This window comes from Gossypium hirsutum, chromosome A06 (genome assembly GCF_007990345.1).
Source record: "Gossypium hirsutum isolate 1008001.06 chromosome A06, Gossypium_hirsutum_v2.1, whole genome shotgun sequence".
Lineage (NCBI taxonomy): Eukaryota > Viridiplantae > Streptophyta > Magnoliopsida > Malvales > Malvaceae > Gossypium > Gossypium hirsutum.
This window is the reverse complement of record NC_053429.1, coordinates 116863564-116875038: the sequence shown is the minus strand read 5'-3', so window position 1 is coordinate 116875038 and position 11475 is coordinate 116863564. Positions and strand designations below refer to the sequence as shown.

The 11475-nt window shown below is 35.9% G+C and overlaps 1 non-coding gene across 1 annotated transcript; it reads left to right on the top strand.

The window, feature by feature from the left end:
• Positions 1-1795: 1795 nt before the first annotated feature.
• LOC121231143 (small nucleolar RNA R71) lies at positions 1796-1902 on the top strand. Its single transcript, XR_005929211.1, has one exon. It is a non-coding gene; the product is annotated as a small nucleolar RNA R71 (small nucleolar RNA).
• The last annotated feature ends 9573 nt before the right edge of the window (positions 1903-11475 follow it).

Sequence of the window (11475 nt, the reverse complement as noted above, 5' to 3'; positions counted from 1 at the left end):
TGCTAATGTAGAATTATTTCCAATGAATGCGTATTCTAAGTGGTTTGGTAATTGTTTAAGTTCCAGTTTGGAAGGCTCCTTAATAGTGGGTTTTTGCTTAAGTTCATCGTTTATCTTAATGCCCTCATATTCTACTTGTCTTGATGAATGGTCATTAGGTTCCTCACTTGTCTCCTCGCCTTGAGCTGGATATGGTTTCGTCGTCTCCTCTTGTATAATTTCCTGAAAAGAGTCTTGAGTAATATGATCAATAGAGTCAATGAAATAACATGAATCATCCTGTTCCCTAGAGAATCTCATAGCATCGTAAATTTTAAAGATAATCTCCTCGTCACCTACTCTAAGTACCAATTTACAGTCATCCCTGTCGATTACAGCTCTAGCAGTGGCTAGGAATGGGCACCCTAAAATTAAGGGTACTTCCACATCTTCATCCATGTCAAGCACAACAAAATCAACAGGGAATATAAATTTATGTACATTTACAAGTACTTCTTCTATAATACCCCTAGGATATTTAACAGATCTATCGGCTAATTGAATACTCATCCTAGTAGGTTTAGGTTTCCCAAGACCAAGTTGTTTGAACATTTTATATGGCATCAAATTAATGCTAGCGCCTAAATCAGCTAGTGTTTTTTCAACATTCAGACTACCAATTAAGCAAGGGATAGTAAAACTTCCTGGATCTTTCAGTTTGGTTGGCAGCTTGTTTTGGAGTAGGGCTGAGCACTCCTCGTTGAGTTCTACTGTAGATAAGTCCTCGAACTTCCTTTTACTTGTTAGAAGCTCCTTCAAAAACTTTGCGTAGGTAGGCATCTGCGAAATGACTTCAACAAAAGGTAAGTTGACATGTAATTGCTTAAAAAGTTCAAGAAACTTACCGAATTGTTCATCAATGCGATCTTTTTTTAATTTTGCTAGATATGGAACTGGTGGTTTATATTCTTCCGGCACTCGTTTGTCACTATTTTCGGGTTTTTCTTCCCTCCTTTCACTTTCCATGGCTTCTTGTGCTAACTTCTTTTCAGATTCCGCTAGCACTTTCCCACTCCTTAGTGTAACTGCTTTGACATGCTCTCTTGATTTGGTGTTACTAAGCAATTTTCCTAGTGGTCTTTCCGAGATCAGTTTGGATAGCTGACTTATCTGAGTTTCGAGCCTTTGGATCGATGCTTGTTGATTCTTAAGTGCTGTCTCGGTGTTCTAAAAATAGGTTTCTGACACTGATACAAACTTTGAGAGTATCTCTTCAAGGATTGGCTTTTCTTCCTGTTGGTAGGGTGGTTGTTGGTAGCCCGGAGGATGTTGTGGTCTTTGATTTCCTTGACCGCCCCACTAGAAATTGTGGTGGTTCCTCCAACCTACATTATAAGTGTTACTATATGGATTGTTTTGAGGTCGAGGATTATTACCCATGTAATTTAATTGCTCGTTATCCGTGTTGTGGCCATAAGGTTGGTATTCCGAATGGTTTGTTCCACCGCTACTTGCTTCGCACTGCATTACTGGGTGAACCCGTGAAGAATTAAGAAAACCATCAATCTTTTTATTTAAGAGTTCTACCTAATTAGAGAGCATGGTGACCAAATCGACGTTATAAACGCCAGCTGTTTTCGTTGGCTTTGTCCTCATGACTTGCCACTGATAGTTATTCAGTGACATCTCCTCTATAAACTCATAGGCATCTTCCGGTGTTTTATTTTTGATGGTTCCGCCAGCAGCTGCGTCAACCATTTGCCGAGTCGAAGGATTCAGACTATTGTGAAATGTTTGTATTTGGAGCCAAAGCGGTAACCCATGGTGAGGGCACCTTCTCAGAAGGTCATTGTATCTCTCCTATGCATCGTAGAGTGTTTCTAAATCCATCTGCACAAAAGAAGAGATATCATTACATAATTTAGTCGTTTTAGTCGGCGAAAAATATTTTAGTAAAAATTTTTCAGTCATTTGTTCCCAAGTAGTAATTGATCCTCGTGGTAACGAGTTCAACCACTGTTTAGCTTTGTTCCTCAATGAAAATGGAAATAATCGAAGACAAATGGCATCATTAGAAATGCCACTGGTTTTAAATGTATCGCATAGTTCTAAAAAGTTGGCTAAATGAGCGTTGGGATCCTCATCCTGCAAACCATCAAACTGAACAAATTGCTGTATCATTTGAATAGTGTTAGGTTTTAATTCAAAAGTATTTGCAGCTACAGCAGGTCTAACTATGCTCGATTCAGTTCCTGTTAAAGAGGGTTTAGCATAATCATACATAGTGCGTGGAGCAGGATTTTGATTAACCGCAATTGCAGGAGGTAGCCGATTGCCTTGGTTTTTAGCCATCTCTTCAGTTGAGGGTTGAGTATCGTCTTCTTGCTCGTTCTCCGTGTATCTTAAGCTTCGCCTTATTTCTCTTTGGTTTCTACGTACTGTGCGATCGATTTCTTCGTCAAAAAGTAATGGTCCCAACGGGTTTCTTCTAGTCATAAACTATGAAAACCTGCCAAGAGAAGGAAAAAGTAAGTTAATAAATAATAATTAAATTAAATTAAATTGCAAGAAAAATAAATGGCTAAAGTAATAAAAATTAAGCGTTCCTAATATCTTAGTTCCTCGGCAACGGGGCTAAAAACTTGATCGCGTTATTTCGTGATAGGTTTTAAATGCTTATAATTAATCATTCTTGAAACTAACTATTATCACGATGTAGGCAAGTGTACCTATCGAACAGTAGTATAGTTTTAGCAAGACCAGATTGTCGAACCCAAAGGAACTAAAAGTACTAGTAATGACTGTCTTTTTATTATCTAGCCTAAGAACAATGGGGTTTTGTTTTAATTAACTAATTATCTAAACTAAGAACTCACAAAGAAAAGAATTGGGGAATTGCTTTTGGGGGAAATTGATTAACTTAAGACAATACCTAAGGACAAATCCACCTAGACTTTACTTGTTATTCTGGCTCCGAATCGGACGATTTATTCATTTAACTTGTTCTGTAGAGATCCCTAAGTTATGTTATTATCCCTATTCAAGACTAATAACGTCTAATCCCTAGATTGAATAACTGAGACTTTTCTCTAATTAACACTCTAGGGTTGCATTAACTCGATCTATGGATCCCCTTATTAGGTTTCACCCTAATCCAACAAAATCTTGTCACCCTATGTCTAGGCGCGCAATCAACTCCGCTTAATTATGATAAATGTGCTCTTAGTCAGGGTCTATTCCTCCTCTGAATAAGAGCTTATCTTGAATCAGTATCATGGGATATCAAAACAAGAATTAAGAACACAGAATTAAGAACAAGTTAAATATTTATCACACGATTCAGAAAATAATAACAAGATTCGTCTTAGGTTTCATTCCCCTTAGGTATTTAGGGGATTTAGTTCATAACTAAATAAGAAAAAATCTCAGAAAAATACAGAATACAAAACATAAAGAAAACCCAAAACTCCTGAAGGGGAATTGAGGAGAGATCTTCAGTCTTGATGATGAATCCGGCTTCTGAGATGAATCAATCGGCTTCCTTGGAGTAATTTCTTCCTCCCTATTCTGTATGTCCTCTTTTCTCCTCTTCTAGGGTGTATTTATAGGCTTTGGAATGCCTATGAGCCCTTAAAAGTGGCCTTTTTCGAATTGGACTTAACTTGGGCTCGGCAGGGACACGCTCATGTGACACGCCCGTATGTGATTACTTCTAGCGGTGTTCGAGCCTGTTAGAATCGCACGGGTGTGTGCTATACCCGTGTGAGTCGTGCTTCGATTCTGCCAAATTGACACGACCGTGTGGTCTGCCCATGTGAGGAAGTCCAAGCCATGTTAAGTTCGTACTTTGGCCTATTTTTTCTGTTTTTGTCCCGTTTCTCGTTCCTTTCACTCTCCTATGCTCTCCTAAGTATAAAACATGAAATTAAAGCATTAGGAGCATTGAATTCACCAATTCTAATGGAAAATCATCCATAAAATGCGTTAAACATGGGGTAAAAATATGTATAAATTACGGTTTATCACTTATCTTTCTTTTCTTGATATTCATGTAAATTTCATGACTAACTGTATGCCAAATTCAGTAAATGTGAATTTTGGCTTCGAGAAGTTGGTTTTCTTGGACATATAGTATATGCTGAAGGCATCAAGGTTGACCCAAATAAAATATTAGCAATTGTTAACTAGAAACCACTGAAAAATGTGTCTGAAGTCAAAAGTTTTCTGGGACTAGCTAGATATTATCGGAGGTTTGTAAAACGTTTCTCGATGATAGCCTCTTTGATGACTCATTTGTTGTAGAAGGATGTGAAATTTGAGTGGTATGATAAATGCCAACAAAGTTTTGACAGACTGAAAGCTTTATTGACTGAAGCACCTACACTAGTTCAGCCTGAATCGGGTAAGGAATTTGTAATTTATAGTGATGCATCGTTGAATGGTTTAGCCTGTGTTTTGATGCAAGAAGGTAAAGTAATCACTTATGCTTCTAGATAGTTAAAACCACATGAAAAGAACTACCCGATACATGATCTAGAATTGGAAACCATTGTTTTTGCACTGAAAATTTGGCGACATTATCTGTTTGGTGAAAAATATCATACATTCACCGATCACAAAAGTCTAAAGTATTTGATGTCACAAAAGGATTTCAATCTGAGGCAACGCAGGTGGCTTAAACTGTTAAAAATTATGATTTGGTTATTGATTATCATCCGGGAAAAGCCAATGTAGTTGCAGATGTTATGAGCAGAAAATCCCTACTCGCCTTTCGAGTAATGAATACTCAGTTGTCTTTGTCTGATGATAGTTTAATCATAGCTGAGTTAAAAGCTAAACAAATGTTTCTACAGCAGATTTGTAAAGCTCAGAAAAATGATAATGAATTACGAGCTAAATGGGTACAATGTGTGTTGAATTCTGATTCAGAATTTCAGATTAGGTCTGATGGTTGTTTATTATTAAGAGGCAGAATATGTGTACCAAAGAATTTAGAACTTGTACAAAATATTTTAAACGAAGCTCATAACGGTAATATATCTGTTCATCCAAAAAGTAACAAAATGTACAATGATTTGAAAACAATGTACTGGTGGCTGGGAATGAAACGTGATATTTCTGAATTTGTGTCTAAGTGTTTGATATGTCAGCAAGTTAAAGCTAAAGACCAGGTGCCTTTGGGATTATTACAGCCAGTTGTGATACCGAAATGGTAATGGGAAAGAGTTACTATGGACTTTATATTAAGGTTACCCCTATCTTCAAAACAGAAAATATGATATTTGAGTAATAGTTGACTATTTAATGAGGTTGGCACACTTTATTCTGGTATATATGGATTTTTCCCTGGATAGATTGGCTGAATTATATGTTTCTGAGATTGTCAAACTGCATGGATACTAGTTTCCATAATTTCAAACAGAGATCCTCGATTTACATTACGATTCTGGAACAAGTTGCAAGAAGTTTTGGGTACATAGATACATTTTAGTACCGCATTCCATCCTCAGACTGATGGAAAATCCGAACGTGTTATACAGATTTTCGAAGATATACTTCGGTGTTGTATTTTGGAATTCGAAGGTAATTGGGAAAAGTATTTACCTTTAGTTGAATTTGCATACAATAGTAGCTATCAGTCTAGCATTAAAATGGCACCATATAAGGCTTTGTATGGTCGTAAATGTAAAACTTCGTTGTATTGGACAGAGCTCAGTGAGAAAAAAAATACACAAAGTTGATTTGATCCGTGAAACTGAAGAAAATGTGAAAGCGATTCGGGATAGTTTGAAAGCAGCCTATGATTGTCAAAAATCTTATGTTGATCTTAAATAAAAAACGATAGAATTTTAGGTCAGTGATAATGTATTCTTGAAAGTATCACCTTGGAAAAAAGTTCTCCGGTTTGGTCGTAAAGGAAAACTGAGCTCATAGTTCATAGAACCATATGAAATCATTGAAAGAATTGGACCTGTTGCATATCGATTGGCATTACCACTAGAGCTTGACAGAATTCAAAATGTTTTCCATGTGTCTATGTTGCTACGGTATTGGTGAGATCCATCACATGTTATTTCTCCGATGGAAGTTGAGATACAGCCTGATATGACTTATGGTGAGGAACCGATCACAATTTTGGCACGAAAGTTCTTTGGCAATGACATGGAATTGAAGAAGCTATCGGAAGAAACAATGAGAAAGTAATACTTGAACCTCTTTACTGGTAAGATTTTCGAGGACGAATGTTCTTTAAGGGGGAGAGCTGTAACATTTAGTTTTTAGTAAAATCGGAACAGTGGTTTCGAGACCACAAATCTGAGTTAGAATGAAATTTTATTTTAAAAATATTGCATGGTCTGCATTATGATAGGAAAGATGTATAAAAATTTTGATAAAAGCATTTTACCGATTTCATGTTTAATTATAAGAAGGACCAAATTGCATAAAATGCAAAAGTTGAGTTCTAGTAGCTATAGGTATTAAATAGCTATGAAAATCAAAACTTGAGGTCTTTATGTGGCAATTAGACCATTAAGAGAAGTTAGTAGGTAATTTTGATGATTCATCCATGGAAAATTAGAAAAAGAAAAGGTCTAAATTGGAATAAGAAAAAAATAAAAATGATAATAACTTAATATCATCTTATTTCATCACCTTCCCCAAATATTTTCTATGGAAACCCTAGGAAAGAGAAAGAAAATCAAGCAAACCTAATTGGGTAAGTAATCTTATCCCGTTTTTGGTAATTTTTATATTTTTGAGATCGGAATAACCTAATCTACCTATTTTGGGATTAATTTGTAAATTTATCAAAGTATTAAAAGTTTTCCATGGATGAATATGCTGAAATTTTGAAATTTTTGGTAGAAATTGAAAGATTATTGATAGATAAACAACTTTTGTAAAGTGAATTTTCATGAAATTGTGATTTAGGAACTAAATTGTAAAGATATAAAGTTCATGGAAAATTTCTGATTTTTATGAAATACATAGGCTGTAAATGTTATATGTACAAGTTGATTAGGCTTGGAATAAGGATTATATTGCATGAATTTCATTTTTCGAGCCTAGGGACGAAATCGTCATTTATGGAAAGTATAGGGGCAAAATGGTAATTTTGCCTAGAATGTGAATTGAATTGAATTGAATTGAGCATGAAATGAATTAAATTGATGATTAAATTCGTTCATATAGATCCAGAAAGACCTAGGATTGAGTTGGATCGATGAAAAAAAAAGTGTCAGATTTGTAGATCTTCGAAATGAACAAATATCGAGGTAAGTTCATGTAACTAAATTGTGTATATTTATATGCTTGAATTGAATGTTGTATATGTGAAATATAAATTTGTTATTTATATGAAAATGATTATATATCTGACATGTCCGAGAATTGTTAATTCCCATTTGAATAGATGAAATTTGATGGATACAATGTAACACCTCATATCTGTAACCCACGCCGGAGCGGAATACAATGCATTACATAACTTGATCTCATGCACCCAAACATTCGCAAGCCACCTAGACTCGGTCCAATTTAAAACTTTTCCAATTTCTACTTTAAACTACTTGTTATGAGCCTACGAGCTCCAAATCGACCATAGGAACTATTCGGGATCAACCCGGGTCCTTGAACCATCTATAGAAAATTTACACTTGACATAGGGACACACGCCTGTATGGAAGGGCAACACGCCCGTGTGACCATTTCGACCTGGTTGTGCTGACGGCTCGTGTGTCTCACACGGCCGTGACACGCCCGTGTCCTATCCCGTGTGCAAAAACATGGACATTCTGTTTCTGACATCAGCAAACCCAAAATGTCACACAGCCAAGGCACACGCCCATGTGCTAGACCGTGTCCCTCACACGGCTGAGAAAAGCGGTCGTGTCTCTGCCCGTGTGTTTACTACCATGCATACTGACTTGAAATTTTTACGTGCAAGGGACACACAGCTGGACAACACGCCCATGGGGCTGACCGTATATCACACACGGCCTAGACACACGCCCGTGTGTCTACCCGTGTGGGTAATATAAGGCTATTTACCAAGCTTCTTTGCCACCCTTACTTACACAACCTACACAATAACCACCAAATCCAATATAAAAGTATCTCAAGCAACCAACTCATCCACAATAGACAACATTCCATTTACGCATTTTACTCAACCATGAAAATAGCTTCATTCCATACAAATCAAAATGAACATTAGCCATCATTTGAGGCTTAATACAAAATGAGGGATTATCCCAAGCCAACACATTTGGCCAAAATGATAATGACACAAAACACAAGTCTAGTTCCCTATACATGCCATATTCAAAAATATAAATCAAACTATACTGAATGCTTCGATTGATAGTGTGATCGATATCTCTGACTTTCGTTGATCCTTGAGCTAGATAGACGGCACTATAAGAAAAAGGAAATGAGAGAGAGTAAGCATAAAGCTTAGTAAGTTGCATATAAATAAAAATACAACAATAATTTTACCATTCATTAACATGCTCATAACACAAAAGTAGGCACAAGCATAACTTACTCATCACTATCCATATAAATCTCATAGCATATATCAAGCTTATATCTCATACATTTCAAATAGGTGCATGTACCACTCACAACACGGTTATACCATGCTCATTAACTTAAAGTCATAATACTCACCATTGAACCATTCAGAATGTTACCAGATATTCATTAAGCCTCAAACGTGGGTAAGGTGCCGATGCCATATCCCAAACACGGTCTTACACTATCTCTTATCTCATGTCGATGCCATGTCCCAGACATGGTCTTACACTGACTATCATCTTGTAACCGATGCATATCCCAGACATGTCTTACACTGGCTTACGTCTCAAGGTCGATGCATGTCCTAGACATATTTTGCACTAGCACTCATTTTGATGCCGATGCCATGTCCCAGACATGGTCTTACACTGGCTCTCATAATGTGGCCGATGCATGTCCCAGACATGTCTTACACTAGCCCATAATAACCCATATGTCATGGCATGAATATCCGATATATTTCCTAGGTTCGAACGGGAACTCTACATCTCTATTATCATCATACTTTCTCAATTTCAAAATCAAGCAATTCATTCTATATTAATTAAAATAAAATTCAACAAATATACATTAGTGATGTAGTTGTATTATTTACATACAACTTACCTCGGATTACAAAATGTGGCAACTAGTCGATTTAGTCGATTTGCTTGGCTTTCCCCCGGTTTAGGTTCGAATTTGATATTTCTTGATCTATAATAGCAAAATATACTTATTTAGTCACTAATTAAAATTAGGCAATCGAAAATTCATATTTTTGGTAAAATGACCATTTTGCCCCTAGACTTTGACAAAATAACCATTTTACCCCTAGGCTCGAAAATTGATTTTTATCGAATTTATTCACATATTAAGCCTAGACGAACCATTTTTACTCTTATAGCAACTCCAAATTCTCACTATTTCACATATTTAACATCTATTTAACAACTTGTGCAAAACGGTCATTTTAGGTGTTTTCATGCTAACACCTTTCACAAAAGTTGTTTATAGGACACCCAAGACTCATTTTCTTCCAAAAAAACTCAACAAACATTACAAACCCTTTCATGGAAAAACCCTACTCTTTTAATCATTTTGCAAAATAGTACCTTCATTTGAAAGCTCATGCTTCAAGTGTCTCAAAAGTACAAAAATATTCAAGAAAAGCCCTTAAAATCACTTACTTGTGAAGACTTAAAGTTGCTGAAATTTTTGAAGCTCAAAACCCACAAAAAATGTCTGAAAAATCGGTGGAGAAGAAATGGGAAATAGGATGATATCATCTTTCTTTTATTTTATTTCTATTTTAGTCAAATTAGCCACTAAACCCACCAAACTTGGACTTTTTGACCAAATTACCTCCTATGCCCAGTCATGCACAATCTTAGGGTTTAATTGTCCTTTAAAACCCCCCAATTTAGGTTCTCTAGCTATTTGGAACTTTTATCTATCAAAATAGGACTTTTGCATTTTATGCAATTTAGTCCTTTTTTTTCTCAATTGAGCTCACGAACGTCAAAATTAACTCACTAAATTTTCTATGATTCATATAATCATGCTATAACATCAAAATAATTATAAAATAATTTACTCAACTCCGAATTTGTGGCTTTCAGACCACTATTCTGACTAGGCCCTAAATCAGGTTGTTACATACAAGTTTTTTCCCAAATTGGTTGTGGTCTTGCATATGTTGCAGATACACCACAGCTCAAAAGAGCATCCCGTTATTAGCCCTCTTGAGCTTCCCGTACATGGTTCTTGCGAGCTTCCTTTTATAGCTCTTCGGAGCATCCCGATAGGTTGTGATCCTACATGTGTTGTGGACACACCTTAGCTCTTATGAGCTTCTTGATTATATTGCTCTTCATGAGCTTCCCAATTATATGGCTCTTTGTGAGCTTCCCGATAGTGCTCGCTTAAACTTCCTGATAGTGCTCGCTTGAACTTCCCGATGTATAGCTATCCGGAGCTCTCGTTTTATGGCTCTTTGTAAGCTTCCTGATATAGTTCCTTGTGAACTTCCTGAAGATAGTTCTTATAAGCTTCTCGTTATATAGCCTAGATGAACTTCTCGATAGGCTTTTTGTGGGCTTCTCGATATGGCTTTGTGTGAGTTTTCCATTATAAGGCTCGAGAGTGTGCTTCCTGGTTATGTATTCTAATGAGCACCCCTATATATGAATTGACAAATCATTGATAAGTACATCTTGTGTGTGTACTACCCGGTATCCGTCGATATTTCAGTTATTCAACGGGCAAAACTCCTGATATGGGAAAATATGATAATTAAATAAATTATATCTTAAATAACCCTGAAATACCTGAAAATGGTTACGTGGTAAGCTTTTCTTTGTTTTCTTGATATTAATTTAAATTTCATGACTAACTTGTTTGATGAGAGCATGTGTCTAGGCAAATGGCCATAATGTTTTTCATGCATGTTTGCATGCTTACTTTAAATGAATATGATTTGGTAAGTTAAATTCTTGTTATACGAACTTACTAAGTATAATATACTTACTCTATTTTAATTTCTCTATTTTATAGTGCTTAGAAGCTCGTGAAGTTGGAACTGGTCGAAGACACATCACACTATCCTTTGGACTTCTCGGTATATAAAACAAGAAAAATTTTGGTATTGGTACAATGGCATGTATAAGCTAAGTAGGCAAAATGATAAAATGTTTTGGTTGCAACTAGCCATTGGAATGACTAGTGTTAATCATACTTTGATGTAGTTATATAAGGCCTTATGCTTGTTATGTGTATTAAAATAGTTTAATGATGGAAAATACATATATATATATTAATGTTTGCATGAATGGGTAAAGTATACTAATATGTTATCTGGTTAATTAGGCAAGAATCAAATATTTAGTTAAATTGGATGTTATGACATGTATTGGACTTGAAATGGTTTAAATTGAATGT